Below are 18,770 nucleotides of genomic sequence, written 5' to 3'. Positions count from 1 at the left end.
CAGTCCTGAGACTGGTTTGATGCAGCTCTCCATGCTACTCTATCCTGTGGAAGCTTCTTCATCTCCCAGTACTTACTGCAACCTACATCCTTCTGAATCTGCTTGGTGTATTCATCTCTTGGTCCCCCTCCACGATTTTTACCCTCCACGCTGCCCTCCAATGCCAAATTTGTGATCCCTTGATGCCTCAGTACATGTCCTACCAACCGGTCCCTTCTTCTTGTCAAGTTGTGCCACAAACTCCTATTCTCCCCAATTCTCTTCAATACCTCCTCATTAGTTATGTGATCAACCCATCTAATCTTCACCGTTCTTCAGTAGCACCACATTTCGAAAGCTTCTATTCTCTTCTTATCCAAACTATTTATCGTCCATGTTTCATTTCCATACATAGCTACACTCCATACAAATATTTTCAGAAACGACTTCCTGACACTTAAATCTATACTCGATGTTAACAAATTTCTCTTCTTCAGAAACGCTTTCCTTGCCATTGGCAGTCTACATTTTATATCCTCTCTACTTCGACCATCATTAGTTATTTTGCTCCCCAGATAGCAAAACTCATTTACTACTTTAAGCGTCTCATTTCCTAATCTAATTCCCTCAGCATCACCCGACTTAATTCGACTACATTCCGTTATCCTCGTTTTGCTTTTGTTGATGTTCATCTTATATCCTCCTTTCAAGACACTGTCCATTCCGTTCAACAGCTCTTCCAAGTCCATTGCTGTCTCTGATAGAATTACAATATCATCGGCAAACCTCAAAGTTTTTATTTCTTCTCCATGGATTTTAATACCTCCTCCGAATTTTTCTTTTGTTTCCTTTACTGCCTGCTCAATATACAGATTGAATAACATCAGGGAGAGGCTATATCCCTGTCTCACTCCCTTCCCAACCACTGTTTCCCCTTCATGCCCCTCGACTCTTATAACTGCCATCTGGTTTCTGTGTTGTTGTCTTAGAGAGTATATTCAGATACTCCTACATCTGTTCCTCGCAGTGACGACTCTATCAAATTCTGGGAACTGTGTGATGTTTATTAATCTTGTTCACTATGTAACACATTTTTGTCCCTTAGTCTTCTAGTCGTCCTCCAAATGCTACCTCCTCTACTACGCTTCGAGTAGACAGGCTTGACCCTGAAATATTGAGCTGCGCCAGATATTTCATTTTAAGCACGGTTGCTGTTAATTGCTCTAAGTGATCCTATCACAGCGACTATTAGTAGCACCGAAAGAGCTGCCGAAGTCACCCTGCAGTATTCGTGTGGTACACGCCTTAACCATCGTGTCGTAGGCCCCCCCCCCCCCAATTGTGACTATTTTGATGCAGCCCGTCACGACTTCCTCTCCTGCGTTAATCTCTTCACCTCAGAGTAGCACTTACACATTACGCCCTGAATTACTTGTTTGTTTGTTGGATGTTTTCAAATTTCTGTCTTTCCGACAGTTTTTACGCTCTGCTATTCCCTCGAGTACCATGGACGTTATTCCCTGATATCTTAACCCATGTCCTGTCATCCTGTCCTTTCTTCTTGTCAGTGTTTTCCATATGTTCCTATCTTCGACTGTTCTGCGGAGAACTTCCTCATTTCTTATCTTATCAGTCCATAATAGTCTTGTGGAGCACTGCATTTCAGATGCTTCGGTTCTCTTCTGTTCTGGTTTTTCCGTTGTCCATGATTCGCTGCCATACAATGCTGTGATTCACACGTACATTCTCAGATATTTCTTCCTAAAATTAAGGCCTGTGTTTTATACTAGTAGACTTCTCTTGACCAGCAGTACTCCCTTTGCTTGCATAGGCTGCTTTTGATGTCCTCCTTGCTTCGCCCGTCACCGTTAATTTTGTTTATAAGGTAGCACAATTCATTAACTTTGTCTACTTCTTGATCCCCAGTTTTAATTTTGCTACAAGTCATTACATTTGTCTTTTCCCCGTTTAATCTCATGTCATATTCTTTACTCATAAGGCTGTTCATTCCGTCCAACAGATTCTCTATTTCTTCTTCTCATTCAGTGAGGATGGCAATGTCATCAGGTAATCTTACCGTTAATTTCTTTTCACTCTGAATTTTAATCACTCTTGAACCTTTATTTCCATCACTGCTTCTACTATGTACAGAATGAACAGCAGGGCCGAAAGTCTGCGTTCCTGTCTTACTCCCTTCTTAATCCGAGTACTTCCATCTTTGTCCTCCATTTTTATTGTTCTCTCGTGGGTCTTGTACAGATTGTATACTACCCTAACGTTTACCCCCATTTTTCTCAGCATTTCGTGCATCTTGACCATTTTACATTGTCGAACGCTTTCTCTAGGTCGACGAATGCTATGATCCTCTCTTAAATTTTCTTCAACCTTGGTTCCATTACCAAGTGCAACCAGAATTGCTTCTCCGGTGCAGTTACCTTTCCCAAAGCCTAACTGCTCGTCATGTAGCTGATCCTTTTCCATTTTTCTGTACATTATTCTTGTTAGCAGCTACAATGCGTGAGCTGCTAAGCTTGCTGTGTGATTGTTTTCGCACTTATCTTCCCTTGATATTCATTGCAAATAAGAGCTACGAATGGAAAAATTAGTCAGCGCCAGGAGACATCGCGCAAATACTGTGCCAAACAGCCTCTGTGACTGATAATCGCCTCAGTTTGGTGAGGAAGAAAGTTCACAGGCTCCATCACGTGTGCCATATCCAGCTGAAGCCATTGTATACCACCTAGAGCTAAAAACTGCTGGGCTGTTGCTTGCAACATTGCACAGGCTGTTACAAAGAGACATTTTCTATGCTGTTGAGATTGCCACTCGCGGTGCAGTACGAAGCCCGAATGTTGATCAAACTAAAGACCGCTTGTATGTGTGCAGCCCTGTGAACACACAGCTGTTGTCACCGTGGAGGATGGGGGTGTTCACCGCCTCATCATTAAGATGCACAACCACCGAGAATGTTGCAGTAAACTGCCTGGTTCTTTTTCACGGTTACCTGGAGGAGTGGGCCCATATCGTGGTAAGAGAAACACGCCAAAATGTCACAGAATCACATGTGGCCTGAAGTGCCCCTTGGGCCATTAGTGCACTCAGCGTCTTGCGTTGTTTGCTGACACTCGTCTCCGGTTCCTGTCAATTAAGATCTATTTTGCGACCACTGTTCTTCAGGCGTGTTACATGGCTCTAAGTGGTACATTATTCTTTGTAGATACTGTGGACAGCCCCCGCTGATACACCAGCAAAGTAGGAAACTTGATACAAGGTAAGATTATGGGCACCTCCAAACTCGATAGCTCCTTTTTGCCATTATGCCTTGTTTCCACGTCAAACCATGTGTCCGCGCTGATTCCATTCACATGCTGGATCATACGCACCACTTCATTTCCATGAAGCTGTGGAGTGGCGCCTGGTATAAATGCGAACCATCTACAGTGCTCCAAAAGCGACCACCGAGCGAGTTGGTCAGTGGTTATCACACTGGGCTCGCATTTGAGAGGACGGCAGTTCAAATCCCAGTCCGACCATCCAGATTTGGGTTTTTCGTGATTTCTCCAAATTGCTTAAGGCAGTGGCTGCGATGGTTCCTTTGAAAGGGCACGAATTACACTGCTTGACAACTGCTAAGGAGCAACTGACACTTATCAAGGAACAACCGCCAATTGCGTCGGAACAACTGACAACTTATACGGAACACTCGACTAATGATACTCGACTAATGATAGTAAAAGGAAGTGTAGAAGTTGGAACTTGTTGACTGCAGCGAAACCTGCGCACGAAAGCGCTGTATGTATTCGACAGTTGATGCAGTACGGTGTTTTGACGAAGGTTATTGTGGAACCGATTACCGTGACGCCCTGTGTGGCACGGTAACATATCTGCAAGACATCATTTGAGTGATTACGATTGTGGACCAGCAGCTGGACGGCTCGAAGCCGGTCAAAGTGACATCTCGCGATTAAAAAAGGCCAAAAGGCCACTGAAGGTGGAAATTCTATGAGAAAGTAGAACCGTGGTCGTAGACGGACCACCACGCCGCAAGGGTATCAGTACGTAGCTTTTGTGGTGGAAAGGAACAGACGTCTCACTCCTAGGCAGGTCGGTGCAGACCTCGCAAGTTCTACCGACACACGTGTCTCCGCCAAAACCATTTCACTGCGATTAACTGAAGTTGGTTCGTATGCTCGGAAGCCTGTTAAATGCACCCCACTTCAACCACACCATCGTCCAGAAAGAATTTATTGGTGTAGGAAGTATGTTGGTTGGGTCAGCAGCAGTGCCCGAGGAGGCCATATTCCTTACTGAGAATCAGACATCGACCTGTTAGGGTGGGAGTATGACCTGAGTCAAACATGGACGTTATTAAAGTCTGTTATCCTACTTACCCATCTGGTGACATCTGTCCTGTTTTTCGTCATAAATATTTCGCCCAACTTCTGTTTCGTGTGTACTGTGTTTCATGTCGTCCATCATTAAAAATGGTTGGCTCTTAGCACCATGGGACTTAACATCTGAGGTCATCAGTCCCCTAGAACTTAGAACCACTTAAACCTAAGGACATAACACACATCCATGCCCGAGGCAGGATTCGAACCTGCGACCGTAGCGGTCGCGCAGTTACAGACTGTAAGCCTAGAACCGCATGGCCCGTCCATCATTACTTGTGATTAATCCTGTCCATTACGCCTGTGTTCCTTGGCAACTGTCAAGCCGTGTACTTCGCTCCCTATCCTTTCCTCATCTCAGCATGGGATCCGTCTCTAATGACCTCGTTGTCGATGGGACGTTGAACATTAATCTTCCTTCCTTCCTTCCTTCCTTCCTTCTTTCCTTCCAAAGCGACCAAGTATTCTTTTGAGGAGGTGATTAATATTTTGTCCGGTGAGTTTCGTACCTGTTCGAACACTACAAAAATGAGACATTCCAGTCGCCTTCGTGGAAGTTCGTCATTTGTTGGTAACGTCCCAGATGCCATCAGCTGAAGAAAGTGGTGTCGTGAAATCTGCATAGGTCGGCGCTGTACATGGGTCTGCTTTCTGAGACTTCCAGCGATGCTTAAGTGATGTCGCGAGCTATACTCGCTGCTTCCTCTTCTACGAAGCGATTTTGGTTCCCACTTTATTCAGGCATGTGTACTACAATACCGATTTTTGTTTTCTCCTTGTTATTACGTCTTGTTTTATAACTCGTCCTTGTAAAAAGTGAAAAATGACATTCGCTGCTATGATACACAACCCTCCATCCACTTCTCTTTTCTTGTGAACACGGCGACTTGTTGAACTTGTTAGAGAAGTTTCTTATCCATCAGGTATCGCAACGAGCAACAGTAAGTTTCAAAATGCAATAAAATGAATGATTTGAGCAGTACAAAGCATTCAGTGCTCTGTTCAAGCGAAGTAAATTTGTGCTTATCTTCCATGGATTGACTGACGTTTCGAGCCCTGTTGGACGTAGCTTAGTTTTACATGGCGTTCAAGCTACGATATTCTTCCTATCACGAAGTTTAGCAAGGACAATAAATGCTAAATTTCAGTAGTAGTAGTAGGGATTCGAGCCATGGACATCGGGTTTCTGTCTTTAGTTATGAACCTGCATATGCAGAGTTTATCTATGCTATACTTTATTCCTTTATTTTGGATCATTTATATTCTATAATGGACACAGGCTTCCAAAGTCGAGTGAGAAAGATCCTGTAGTCCACTAAATGGTGGATTTGCCGATTCTGCATAAATAATAACAGCCAAGGTGATCCAAATGATATTCGTCATTTAAGAAATTTTCAACATTTTGTTGAAATATGAACTATCTAATCAGTTTATACAAACATTTAATTACTTTCTACTAGTGGCCCTTTAAGTAACCTCCTGCTGCTCGTAAATCATAGAGCTATTATTTGTCATCAGTCAGCAGACAGCAGAGGCGGCCGCCACGAGTTCCTCTAATCTCATGGAAGTCTTTTCGTGTAGATACTGAGCGGCGGTCTACCTGAAATGTTTTTCGACCACCCAAAAGGAAACTGTGTGATTTCAGCGTTGGGTGTCGCGATTCTGACCTCCATCGCAAAGACCTCAAAGGAAGGGGTGAAATGAAGGTAAAAGGGGGTGCGAAAAACTTCCCGTCGTATGGCAGGTCCAAGGTGGCGTTTGTGCAGAATTGTGGTGAAATTTGGTGCCGATGTAACATCATTAACCTGCACATGAACTTGTGAAGTGTGGCCTTTTGTTCGTTTGTGTTGGTACCTTGCTGTCTGAACCGTCGTCGAGCCCGAAGGTAGCGTCGCGCGGATCTAGTATTTCGTACGATTACAGAGAAAGGTTGTAGTCACCTTTGACCCAAATCTCAAACTTACACGTCGCAGTGGGAGACAATAAACGGCTTTCGAAAGAGGGATCCTTTAATTTTGTTGTGCAGTGTAGTTGGTCCCCAATTACTATGTAACTTTTTTTGCTATTCCATTCAACATGTCCTATAATTCTTCTTTACTCAAAGTGGGTATCAGCGTTGTCAGCAAATCTTATCACTGGTATCATTTCACTTTGAATTTTAATCCCACTCCTGAAACTTTCTTTTAATTCATTCATTACTTCTTAGATACAGGAGTTGAAATGTATTGGAAAAAGAATGCATTCTTGTATAAGAATCTTTTTGCTAACGGCAATTCTCTTGTCTTCCGTTCTCACTGTTCCCTCTGAGTTCTTGTACATGCTGTGTATTACCCGTTTTTCTCTTTCCCTTACACTTCCTGTTCTGAAAATTTCAATATCTTGCATCATTTTACGTTGTCGGACGCTTTTTCTGTGTCGATAAATCCTATAAAGTCTTGAATTTCTGATTTCTTGCCTCTGTTACTAAGCACAATGTCAGAACTGCCTTTCTTGTGCCTTTAATATAATAAACTGATCGTCATCTAACAGATCCCCTGTTTTTTTCTCCATTTTGCCGTGTAATATTGTAGTCAGCAATTTGGATATATGAGCTACTAAGCTGATTGTGCGACAGATCTCTCAGTTACCTGCCTTTGATATTTCCTGTGCATTCTTTCGACAGTCCGAAGATCTGTCTCCAGACCCAAAAATTCTACACACTAATTTATACAGTCGTTTAACTGCTACTTCTCCCCAATGATTCTAGGAATTGTGAAGGAATGTTATTAATCCTTTCTGCCTTGCTTGTTCGCAAGTTTTCAAGAACTCTGTCAATCTCTGACTCAGTATTGGACATCTTTCTTACATTGCTTCAGCAGACATTTTCATACCTTCGTAGAGGCCCTCGATGTTCTCCTTCCAGCAGTCTGGTCTCTCCTTGTTTATAACACATGTGAATTCCTAATGTTGACACCCTTGCTTTTCATTTCACCGAAAGCTATTTTTACGCCTTTATATGCCGAACCTGTCCTTCAAAGCAACCATTTCTTTTTCAGTTTCTTTACACTTTCCTGCAGTCATTTCGCTTTAACTTGCTTGCACTTCCTATTGATTTCATTCCTGTTGTTGTTTTTGTTGTGGTCTTCAGTCCTGAGACTGGTTTGATGCAGCTCTCCGTGCTACTCTATCCTGTGCAAGCTTCTTCATCTCCCAGTACTTACTGCAACCTACATCCTTCTGAATCTGCTCAATGTATTCATCTCTTGGTCTCCCTCTACGATTTTTACCCTCCACATTGCCTTACAATGCTAAATTTGTGATCCCCTGATGCCTCAGAACATGTCCTACCAACCGGTCCCGTCTTCTTGTCAAGTTGTGCCACAGACTCCAATTCTCCCCAATTCTATTCAATACCTCCTCATTAGGTATGTGATCTACCCATCTAATCTTCAGCATTCTTCTGTAGCACCACATTTCGAAAGCTTCTATTCTCTTCTTGTCCAAACTATTTATCGTCCATGTTTCACTTCCATACATGGCTACACTCCATATAAATACTTTCAGAAACGACTTCCTGACACTTAAATCTATACTCGATGTTAACAAATTTCTCTTCTTCAGAAACGCTTTCCTTGCCATTGCCAGTCTACATTTTATATCCTCTCTACTTCGACCATCATTTAACCATGCAGTAAAGCTGCATGCCCTCGGGAAAAATTACGGTTGTAGTTTCCCTTTGCTTTCAGCCGTTCGCAGTACCAGCAGAGCAAGGCCGTTTTGGTTAGTGTTACAAGGCCAGATCAGTCACTCATCCAGACTGTTGCCCCTGCAACTACTGAAAAGGCTGCTGCCCCTCTTCAGGAACCACACACTTGTCTGGCCTCCCACCACATACCCCTCCGTTGTGGTTGCACCTACGGTACGGCCATCTGTATCGCAAATGCACGCAAGCCTCCCCACCAACGGCAAGGTCCATGGTTCATAAGTAACATATACTGTATTCCTTTCATTTTCTGAAAGTTTTTTATTTCCCCCTTTGGTCAACCAGGTGAAGTATTTCTTCGGTAGTCCAGGGTTTTTTTCGTAGTTACTTTCTCGCACATGTATTTGTCTGTCCAACTTATATGATTCTCGTTCTAGTTATGTTATTCACTATCGCAGTATCTATAGCCCAGGTAGTTTAAACACATCTCATCATTGATCAATACGTTAGTATTACACTTCTTTACACATCGATTCTTCCTAACGATTCACATAAACTTAAGTCTATTCTTCATCGTCACTAAATTGTGAACTGAGTCTCTACATCTGCTCGTTGGTACGCCTGGAAATCCAGTATCTGATTTTGGAATCCCTGCCTGATCATGATGTAATCCAGCTGGAATGTTCCCATGTCTCTGAGCATTTTTTCTTGTGGTTTTTGAACAGTATATTCGTTATTACTAACTGAAATACATTGCAGAACTCAGTTACTTCGTCTCCTCTCTTATTTCTACTACCGAGTGCATATTCTTCCACAACTTAGTCCCGCATTCCAGTTCCCCGCGATTATTCGATTATTATCTCTTTTTACATACGGAATTACCTGTTCAGTATCCTCATATATTTTCTGTATGTCCTCATCTTCTACTTGTGGCGTCGAAATGCATATGTGATTCATTGTTCTTAGCGTAGCTTTGCTGTCAATTCTGATGAGATTAATCCTGTTATTGAAATGTTCACAGTAACTTACTCTTTATGCTACCTTATCGTTCATATCGAATCCTACTCTCGTGATACAATTTTCTCCTGCTGTTAATAAGATCCTTCATTGATCTGACAAAATATCCGCTCCTTCTTTCTGTATGTCTTCACGGAGTCCTATTGTAGGATTGAGCTTTTGCTTTTTCCTTTTCAGAGTTTGTAGCTTCCTTATAACATTCAGATTCCTGACATTCCACGCTCCGACACGTAGAATTATTTCCTTCTTGATATTATCATCATGTTCTGACAAGCGTCGACGGCGAACTGTGTTGGTGGAGATTCGTTACTCTGGAACTAGGACATTACATTATAGGTAGATTACCATAATTTATTAGCATTTTCAAGAACAAATTGCTATTCTGACATCACGCATATAGCACGTGTCACTGTGGGACTCGACCATTGAATTTTTTGGACGTGCTCTGGGCTGTGAAATTTTATCCAGAGGTTTCGTCCTAAAATAACTGGAACGTTCAGGACTATTAAGATTTTTTCAATCCTGATCAGTCTCCAGCCCTGCTACCTAATACAGTTTCTCGTGCCCGGCAGATGGAAGACAAGCTAATTTTGAATTTTGCCGTTCTTACATTAATTGGTTCAAATGGCTCTGAGCACTATGGGACTTAACATCTGAGGCCATCAGTCCCCTAGAACTTAGAACCACTTAAACCTATCTAACCTACGGACATCACACACATCCATGCCCGAGGCAGGATTCGAAGCTGCGACCGTAGCGGTCGCGCGGTTCCAGACTGAAGCTCCTAGAACCGCTCGGCCACACCGGCCGGCTTACATTAATTACATGCTTTTGTGTGGGACATATGGGATACACACGCACACGCACACACACACACACACACACACACATACACACACAGCTCGCGGAATATTTGTTACCTTCTTTCCGTTTTTTGAATGATGCATTAAAAAGTGTTACTGAATACGGCCCCAGCTACGCCGAGTTTTGTACGAGTTCTCTGCTGGCTCATGCCATCGTCGCTGGAGGAGTAGTACTCAGCTGTTGAAGAAAACTGTTATCGCGCCACTAGGCGCCAAGCACGGTTGGAGGGGGTGGGGGGGAGTGGGGGAGTGCTTACCAGCGAGAGCTGTGCTGCGCGCAGTGACCTCGCGGCAGCGGCAGAGCAAACAAACGGCGGCGGCGGCGGCGGCGGCGGTCGCGTCCCGGACCTTCCCCAAGGCGGCGCGCCGGGCCTCTGCTCAGCGCCACGCCACGCCACGCTACGGCTCGCTATTCTGGCCGCGGGCGGCGCGCGCCCACACTGCTCGGCATCCCCTGTAACACGCCGCGCACGTGCTCCACACTCCATTCAGATTCTTGCGCAAGGAAGAAACTTCGGTTACCGGAATGTCAACAACGTTCAAAACCTCGACGAGGACCTAAAATAGAAATAAATTTGCGCGTGCAGAACTAACACATGTGATCAGATATGTATTAGTTGGGGCTCGTTCTACATCTATTTTTAATTTGCAGTTGGTTAAGTTTTATAGTTTCTTCGAGACAAAACGTTAATCTACGGAATAATATGGGAACAATGTGGTTTAAGAAAATCACAAAAAACAGTGACGTGTGTATTACTGGTCCTATAATTGAATGCTCATTCTTCCGAATTTAAGTCCAGTTTTCTTATTTAGTGTCTCTCTCTATCCGTCTCTCACAAAAAAGAAAAAAGAAACAAAAAAGATAACAAAGTAAAATGAATATAAATCGGCAGTCAGAATGCTGTAATTCGAGCCTGATGAAACTAGGTAAAATTAAAATGAAAGCGGTCATTAGCAAAGAAAGTTATATCAGTTCCTCTTTTAAAAGAATTTCTAAGTGGCCGTCACTGAAACTTCAAAAATAGAGGTCATTAGTCTATGAAGTGTTTGAAACCCTCTTCCCGTCACTTTCTGTCTTATGCCAATCTTCCCATTTCTATGTGATTGCTACACTCTGCATCCCCCATATAATAATCATCGTCTGCTGCTATAAGTTTGCCGGCCAGAGTGGCCGAGCGGTTCTAGGCGCTGCAGTCTGGAACCGCGCGACCGCAGGTTAGAATCCGGCCTCGGGCATGGGTGTGTGTGATGTCCTTAGGTTAGTTAAGTTTAACTAGTTCTAAGTTCTAGGGGACTGATGACCTCAAAAGTTAAGTCCCATAGTGCTCAGTGCCATATTTTTGCTCTAACTTTTCCTCTGAACAGGTCCTTCCAGCGCTAAGCCAACTTGTCCATTTGGGCCTTATCTCTCCACTTACCAATTAACATTCCTCGATAACACCATATTTCATATGCTTCCAGAAGAACTACTTACGGGAAATTACGTTATTTACTGTTGTGGAGAGCACCTAGCAACGCTTGAAGTGGGGTATGTCCATACACACTGACACGCCAAAGAAACTACTATAGGCATGTGTATTCAATACGCAGATATGTAAGCAAGCAGAATACGGCGCTGCCGTCCGCAACGCCTTTATAAGAGAACAAGTGTCTGGCGCAGTTGTCAGATCGGTTACTGCTGCTACAATGGCAGTTCATCAAGACTTAAGTGAGTCTGAACGTGGTGTTATAGTCGTAGCACAAACGATGAGACACAACATCTTCGAGGTTGCGATGAAGTGGGCATTTTCCCATACGACCATTTCGCGAGTTAACGTGAATATCAGGAATCCGGTAAAAAATCAAATCTCCGTGCGGCCGGAAAAAGATCCTGTAAGAACGGGACGGGACAAACGACGACTGAAGAGAATCGTTGAACGTGACAGAAGTGCAACACTTCCGCAAACTGCGGCAGATATCAATGCTGGGCCATCAAGTAGGATCAGTGTGCGAACCATTCAACGAAACTTCATTGATATGGACTTTCGGAGCCGAAGGTCCACTCATGTACCCTTGATGACTGCACGCCTGGACCTGTCAACACCGAGATTGGACCGTTGATGACTGAAAGCATGTTGCCTGGTTGGACGAGTCTCGTTTCAAATTGTATCGAGCGGATGGGTCGTGTACGGGCGAGGGGACAACCACATGAATCCATGGACTCTGCATCTCAGCAGGGATTGTTGAAGCAGGTGGAGGTTCTGTAATACTGTGGGGCGTGTGCAGCTGGAGTAATATGGGACCCCTGATACGTCTTGCCGCGCGGGATTAGCCGAGCGCTCTAATGGCACTGCGTTCGTGGACTGTGCGGCTGGTCCCGGCGGAGGTTCGAGTCCTCCCTCGGGCATAGCTGTGTGTGTTCGTCCTTAGGATAATTTAGGTTAAGTAGTGTGTAAGCTTAGGGACTGATGACCTTAGCAGTTAAGTCCCATAGGATTTCACACACAACATTTGATACGTTTTGATACGACACTGACAGGTGACATATACGTAAGCAACCGACCACCTGTATCCATTTATGTCCATTGTGCGTTCCGACGGACTTCTGCAGTTGCAGCAGGACAATTCGACACCCTTCACGTCCCCAATTGCTATAAAGTGGCTCCAGGAAAACACTTATGAGTTTAAATACTTCCGCTGACCGCCAAACCCCTCAGACAAGAACATTATTGAGCGTATCTGAGATGCCTTGCAACGTCCTGTTCAGAAGAGATCTCTACCGCCTCGTACTCTTACGGATATATGGACAGTCCTTCACGATTCATGGTGTCAATTCCTCGACATTAGTCGAGTCCATGCCATGTCATGTTGCGGCACTTTTGCGTGCTCGCGGGGGCCCTACCCGATATTAGGCAAGTATTCCAGTTTCTTTGACTCGCCAGTGTAGAAATCCCTACGGTTCAAAATTGATTTCGCAACTATGAGAACAATAATAGTGACCTTCGAAAGCTTGAATTTTATCTTTGATTCGACGCGGTTTATGTACCGAGAATTTTATATTCGTCGTGGTAGGAGAGGAAAAATGGAGGGGCATAATTAAGACACTGGCCTCGTATTCGGAAGGAAGGGCAATCAACTCCTTGTCCAACCAACCTCCAAATGAAAGGCAGCGTTTTTCCTAGAACAAGATCGCACCGGAATCTGTCTGCCAGCTTTCTCTAATGACCTCCACGTCAACGAGACTCTAAACTCTGTCTTTCTTTCTATCCGGCGTTGTACGGATTTGCCCTCATCTGAGCTCTGCAATCACCTCATCTATGCCCTCATGGGGGAAAGTATGACGTAACATCGAAACGGATGGTGGTAAATCTTGGTACTTTTTTAGATACACAGATCGCTGTTGTAGGGGAAAGAAACTGGAATCCAGGGGAAACAGAAAAGAAAAATGATTAACTGAGTCGCCTGACAATGATGAGGTGAACTCATCGACATCTCCTACAGAGCACGCACTTCTCTGTAGCCCTGTATCTTAACCGTTCCGAAAACAGCTAGATTCGATATCAAGATATATCCTTACCAAAGAACTGGCTGCCCAGTATTTTTCATTCAAACTAGGCGAATTACAGGTTATTTCGTGAATACCAGCTGCTAGTGATTTCTTCACATAGTTTAAAAACTTCTCCGAAGGTCCGTCTCCCATGATATCAGATCTGAAACTAAAATCAGATTCAGGCAATCATCTATGAGATCAATGTATTTATGCATCTGATTATTAAATTCTATACCAACATACTCTGTCAGTGCAGTGATATGCAAAATACTTCAAAAAGTTTTGGAACTTCTAAAGAGAGTTTCACGAAAAAAGTTCACAGTAAATTTCTCTTTACAATATATATATAAGATTAGTAAGTTATTGTAATTAGTATGTCTGTAAGCATTTTAAATGTGGTGTTACCGGTGAATGTCAAAAGTTAAGTGGGGAACGGCAAGATTCAAATGAAAGTGTATCAAAAATAATTGGATGGAAAGAAGCCGAAGTAAAACCGTTAGCATAAGAATGGATAGGTTAGAGGAATATCTTCTACACCATCCAGGAACAGTTAACTTGGCACTGGAAGGAAAGCATAAGTATACTTTGTTTCATATTCATCACATACCGCTAGTACAGTTCTTTACCTATCAGCAATGAGCCAATAACAAGTCATTCTGGAGGGTGCGACATCTAGTAGCCAGAAACGCTGTATGAACCCAACTTAGGACTCAAGTAGTCCCCTTACTCTCCTGAATCTCTCAGGGAATGACTGAAACGAGAATAGGAAAGAGGAGCAGGTGCCAGCGCGTGAACTCAACAAGAACAGCGAACAGAGATACAATGGCTGCTGTGCTGCCCTTCATCTCCAGCGTACAAGTAGTGCAAGGCCGAGGTCGCAGGCACGACGGCAGTCGCATCTGTCGTCTGACGTCACTGCTGTAGTCTGTCCTCCCATGGAATCTGAACCAGGCTGCCGTCAGAGACTCGCTGTACTCGCTTGCTTTCTGGAAAAAAAAGTAGTATCGGTTTCCATCGGTTACTCATAAGAGCAATACACGCTCTCAGCACCAGAATGAGCACGCAACGAAGTGGGGCAGCAGGAAGACCTGAACTGTTATTAAAGATTAACTCCAATCAAATCCCGTTCAGCTATCCTAACTTAAGTTTCCATTGTTTGCTTAAATCACACCCAGGAAAATAAACATTTGCGAACAAATAAATACTGGGTAAAGTGGATTTCCAATTACGAACTTCTTTGGACGTAGTGAGCACAGCATAAGTGTGAAGCTGGAGGTTGTTCGTGGCTATTTTTTGAGTATTTTGGTGTAAGGGAAGCTGGGGCCTGTAGTGGCTCGTCACAGATTAATAGACTGAGGTGACAAAAGTCATGGGATGCTTCCTAACATCGCGTCGGACCTCCTTCTGCCCGGCGTAGTACAACAGCTCGACATGGTATCGACTCAACAAGCCGTTGGAAGTCCGCTGGAGAAATACTGAGCCATACTGCCTCTACAGCCATCCATAATTGCGAAAGTGTTGCCGGTACAGGAGTGTGAGCACGAACTGACCTATCGATTGTGTCCAATAAACGATCGATGGGATTCACGTCGAGCGATCCGGGTGACTAAATCATTCGCTCGAATTATCCAGAACGTTCTTCAAACAATTGTGGCCCGGTGACGTGGCGCAGTCATCCATAAAAATTCCATCGTTGTTTGGGAACATGGAATGGCTCTGGCTCTGAGCACTATGGGACTTAACATCTATGGTCATCAGTTCCCTAGAACTTACAACTACTTAAACCTAACTAACCTAAGGACAGCACACAACACCCAGACATCACGAGGCAGAGAAAATCCCTGACCCCGCCGGGAATTGAACCCGGGAACCCGGGCGCGGGAAGCGAGAATGCTACCGCACGACCACGAGCTGCGGACGGAACATGGAATGCATGAATGGTAGTAAATGATCTCCATGTAGCCGAACATAACCATTTCCAGTCAACGAGCAGTTCAGTTGGGCCAGAGGATCCAGTCCATTCCATGTAAACGCAGCCCACACCATTATGGAGTCATCACCAACGTACACAGTGCCTTGTGGACAGCTTGGTCCATGGCTTCCTAGGGTCTGCCTCACACTCGAACCCTGCTATCAGCTCTTACCAGCTGAAATCGGAATTCATCTGACCAGGCCACGGTTTTCCAATCATCTAGAGTCCAACCGATATGATCATGGCACCAGCAGAGGCGCTGCAGGCGAAGTTGTGCTCACGGCGTTCGTCTGCTGCTATAGTTAACCGCAAATTTCGCTTCTCTTTTCTAACGGGTACTTTCGTCGTACGTCTCATACTGATTTCTGCGACTATTTCACGCCGGGAGGCTTGTCTGTTAGCAATGACAACCCTGCACAAACTACGCTGCTCCCGGTCGTTAAGTGTTGTCCGTAGTGAGAGGTAATGCCTGAAATTTGGTACTCTCAGCACACTCTTGACACTGTGAATCTCGTAATATTGAATTCCCGAACCCTTCCGAAATGTAATGTCTCATGCGTTTAGCTCGAACTTCTATTCCTCGTTCAAAGTGTGTTAATTGCCGTCGTGCGGCCACAATTACACCTGAAACCCTCACATATATCACCTGAGTAGAAATGACAGCTTCGCCGATGAACTGCCCTTTTATACCTTGTGTGAGGCTACCATCATCTGTATATGTGCATATCGCTATCACTTCAGTGTAACGTAGTTATGATATGTTCGATTTACTGCCGCAGTTCACGTCACTTCTGTGAAGGTACTTTCACGATACTGAAAAACACCTGTAGCGTGCAATCAATGAAACATGTAACGCAAAAGAAAAGCAACAGAGAAAGACAGCAACTCTGACGAAACTGTGATGTGGTTGCCATCGCTGCAGCGCAAGTCACCCAGCTCTTCGTCAGTAAACCTCTCTCCACTGCAGTGTTGTTGTTCTTGTTGTGGTCTTCAGTCCTGAGACTGGTTTGATGCAGCTCTCCATGCTACTCCATCCTGTGCAAGCATCTTCATCTCCCAATACTTACTGCAGCCTACATCCTTCTGAATTTGCTTAGTGTATTCATCTCTTGGTCTCCCTCTACGATTTTTACCCTCCACGCTGCCCTCCAATGCTAAATTTGTGATCCCCTGATGCCTCAGAACATGTCCTACCAACCGGTCCCTTCTTCTTGTCAAGTTGTGCCACAAACTCCTCTTCTCCCCAATTCTATTCAGTACCTCCTCATTAGTTATGTGATCTACCCATCTAATCTTCAGCATTCTTCTGTAGCACCACATTTCGAAAGCTTCTATTCTCTTCTTGTCCAAACTATTTATCGTCCATGTTTCACTTCCATACATGGTTACACCCCATACAAATACTTTCAGAAACGACTTCCTGACACTTAAACCTATACTCGATGTTAACAAATTTCTCTTCTTCAGAAACGCTTTCCTTGCCATTGCCAGTCTACATTTTATATCCTCTCTACTTCGACCATCATCAGTTATTTTGCTCGCCAAATAGCAAAACTCCTTTACTACTTTAAGTGTCTCATTTCCTAATCTAATTCCCTCAGCATCGCCAGACTTAATTCGACTACATTCCATTATCCTCGTTTTGCTTTTGTTGATGTTCATCTTCTATCCTCCCTTCAAGACACTGCCACTGCAGTGTATCACTGTCGAAGTGCAACCAACACTGCTACAAAAACAAACCCGAAACAGATCAGAGCAGTGTTGAATGTAAGCTTGAAGGCGAAGAGTAAAGTGGCGTTTTCTATTGTCAGCAGCAAAGGCCGAGGGCGAATGGAATAAGTTTATATCCAAATAAGACTCACAGGCCATACCATAGGCCATTTGTACTGTTTTGAAGATATTTGAATGTTATGCTATACAGAAACAAATATAAATTGGAATCAGAGCAATCATATCTGTGTATTTACTAATAATGCCGCACCATAATTTGGAACGAACTCCCTGACACAATATCTATCAAAGTTCGGAAAAAGGTGGACGAATTGAGATTTCTCGCCTATTTCAAGTCCCCAATACCGGAGGCAATAGTTTCCTGTGCCGCACTCATAATATCTAGTTTGTGATATCAGAATGGATTTAGATATGCTATCTGTGTTTCAAGAAATTTTACACGAGAGGTTGTCCGCTATCTCAGCTGTGGGTCATTTGACACTCGATATAATTAGTTTTATTGAATTCAGGAAAGATTTTTTTCTGCTACACGTTCTTATTCTAATGAGGTTTAAAAATAACCAGAATGGGTCAGGCTGTCTTCCGTTCCTACAATGACGTGGAAGTAAATCGAAAGTTACAACGGAAGAGTACCACCTGCGATAGAACAGTTATTCCAGATGGGAATTTACGATGTGGGGAAACATCAGTGTTGCTAGCAACATCGTTGTGTCCTGTAGGATCTAGCTGACGTTACTCCAATAAGACTACATACTAAGAACAGCAACAGCAGCATCAGCTGTAGACGTGAGAGCGAGCCGACAGGGACGGACCGATCATGATGCGGACATCGAGCTCCACTTCTGACTGCATCATTACTCCTTTTTTTCCCTTCTGCTGTCGTTTCAGCCATACATGATTAAACTGTGCTGCAACTTGAATCCCTTTATTGAGCCATAGTACCGATTTTTTTCGTTAAAAAGCACCCCACAGACTAGTTAGTAGATGCTGGGTTAACATTTTGGTGAAGAGAATCAAACAGGATTCGCACCGAAGGTAGTTTTCAGCTAACTGACAGTGTACTTACAGCAGTGCAGTAGATTCGGCCCGAGGTGAAGACTGCAGGGCTTGAAACGTCCCTGTAAGGCCACAGAAGAAACAATGCACCAGGAAAAGAACATGAGAAGTTTTGTGTAACTGACAATGGCCGCGAGAATTTTGGGTGTTATTTCTAATTTCAGCTCGCCATACGACACGCTGGCCCACCGCTAGTCTTTTGGAAGTGTAATTCCCTCTTGGAATAGAGATGGGCGTGCAAGTCGAGGGTTGTATGTAGACATAGGATGTGAAATCAAAATGAAAAAATCAGTAAGAAAATAGGCAACTACGTGACGAGAGAGATTATCACCTCGAAAAAATGAAGTTGCATAATTAATTCTTTGTTTGAGACTTCGTGGAGGATAAAAACATCGCTCTGGTCCGGGATTCGAAGCTGGGACCTTTGTCTTCGGCGGGCAAGTGCTCTATCAACTGAATTACCCGAGCAAGATAAACGAGCCGCTTTCGCATCTTTACTTCCACCAGTATCTCATCGCCTACCGTCCAAACTTCACAGAAGCTGTCAATC

At 43.9% G+C, this 18,770-nt stretch overlaps 1 long non-coding RNA gene across 1 annotated transcript in view; it reads right to left on the bottom strand.

The window, feature by feature from the left end:
* LOC126474954 (uncharacterized) overlaps nucleotides 1-18,770 on the bottom strand; it is a 199,642-nt gene that overhangs the window by 178,056 nt on the left and 2,816 nt on the right. The window contains exon 2 of the long non-coding RNA XR_007586611.1: nucleotides 10,190-10,386. This is a non-coding gene — a long non-coding RNA (uncharacterized LOC126474954). The remainder of the gene's footprint in view (nucleotides 1-10,189; nucleotides 10,387-18,770) is intronic.

The sequence above is a fragment of the Schistocerca serialis genome, chromosome 4 (genome assembly GCF_023864345.2).
Source record: "Schistocerca serialis cubense isolate TAMUIC-IGC-003099 chromosome 4, iqSchSeri2.2, whole genome shotgun sequence".
Taxonomy (NCBI): Eukaryota; Metazoa; Arthropoda; class Insecta; order Orthoptera; family Acrididae; genus Schistocerca; species Schistocerca serialis.
The sequence above is the reverse complement of the archived record's forward strand: the minus strand, read 5'-3'. Positions and strand labels throughout refer to the sequence as shown.